The sequence below is a fragment of the Echinops telfairi genome, unplaced genomic scaffold (assembly GCF_000313985.2).
Source record: "Echinops telfairi isolate 266 unplaced genomic scaffold, ASM31398v2 ScPeMD7_2010;HRSCAF=2546, whole genome shotgun sequence".
Classification (NCBI taxonomy): domain Eukaryota; kingdom Metazoa; phylum Chordata; class Mammalia; order Afrosoricida; family Tenrecidae; genus Echinops; species Echinops telfairi.
The window spans coordinates 24,636,114-24,637,622 of NW_022105908.1; positions in this window are offsets into that span (position 1 = coordinate 24,636,114).

Consider the following 1,509-nt stretch of genomic DNA (forward strand, 5'->3'; position numbering starts at 1 on the left):
GAGAAGCTGGCGAGGCTTCGTTTCATGTGCTTTGGACCTGTGATCAGGAAAGGTCAGTCCACTGAAAAGAACACCAGCCCGGGGAAGTGGAAGGGCAGTGAAAAAGAGGATGGCTGTCAAGGGGCTGGATTGAAGAGTGGCTGCGGTAATGGGCTCAAACATAGCAGCCCTTGGGAGGCTGGTGGAGGACCAGCAGTGTGTAGGGTCTCTGTACTCTGGAACCCATTCGATGGCACCTAACATTATTGTAGTTGCCATTGTTATTGTAAGTACCAATTGCCAGAGGAAATGTATAGGGTGTAATCACCACTTCCATTTTCTCATCTATAAAGTGAGTACAGACAAGGGTTGTAAAAACTTTCGGTAACTATCAACTGTCTAAAAGGTCAGTGGTTCAAACCCACCAGCCTCTCTTAAGGAGAAGGATGAGGTTGCCTGCTCCTGTAAAGCTTTATCAGTTTGAAATGTGTTAGTCTGGGTAGACTAGAGAAACAGATTCATTGACACTCATATATGTGTAAGAGAGAATTTTATATCAAAGAGTAATTGTATATTAAGAAAATACCCCAGCCCCGGCCAGATCAAGTCCTTAAGTCCGATATTAGCCCATATGTCCAATACAAGTCTATAATTTCCTTTTCAGACTCATGCAACACATGCAATGATGCCAAATGCAGGAAGATCACTTGCCAGTGGGTGGAAAGTCTTGTGGATTCAGTCGTGGTAGAAGCATCTCAGCACTGGTGTGGGTCTCCATGTGGCCCCTCCAGCTCCAGAGCTCAGGCAGCCATCAGCATGGCTCCATGTGGCTTGTCAGCAGGAAGACAGAGCAGAGAGAGTGTGTCCCACCTCCAAGGAGGAAGAGAGGAGTTCCCAGAATCCTCAGGAGAAAGCCATGCCCACACAGAAGCATGATTGGCTATGACCTGAATGACAGGCTAGATTGCACCCCTTCCCTCAATTTGACAGGAAATGATATAACTGCTACAGAAACCCTAGGTAGAATCTCTATGAGTCAGCATTCATCACTTGTCTGTCATATTATAGTGACTGTGTGTTACTGTGATGCTGGAAGCTATGTCAAATACCAGCAGGGTTACCCAAGGTGAATCATTACATCTGGATTGTGGTGCCAGAGAAGAATATTGAAAGTGCTGTGGGCTGCTGTGTTAGTCTGAGTACTTTAGAGAAACAAATCCACAGAAACTCATGCATAAGAGAGAGTTTTATATAAAGGTTAAGTGCACATCAAGAAAACATCCCAACCCAGTGCTGTCCAAGCCCACAAGTCCAACATTAGCCCATAAATCTGACAACAATCCACAAAGTCCTCCTCCAGCTCACACAACACACACTATGACGCCGACTGTAGGGGGAAAGCCGGATCAATGAACGTGTAAGCATCTCAGCGCTGGCAGGGGTCTGCACACAGCTGCTCCAGCACCCAGGGCTGCATCGGGGTAGGTCCATGCGGCTTCTCCTTGGGGATGTCTTGCAGGAAGTGAGCTT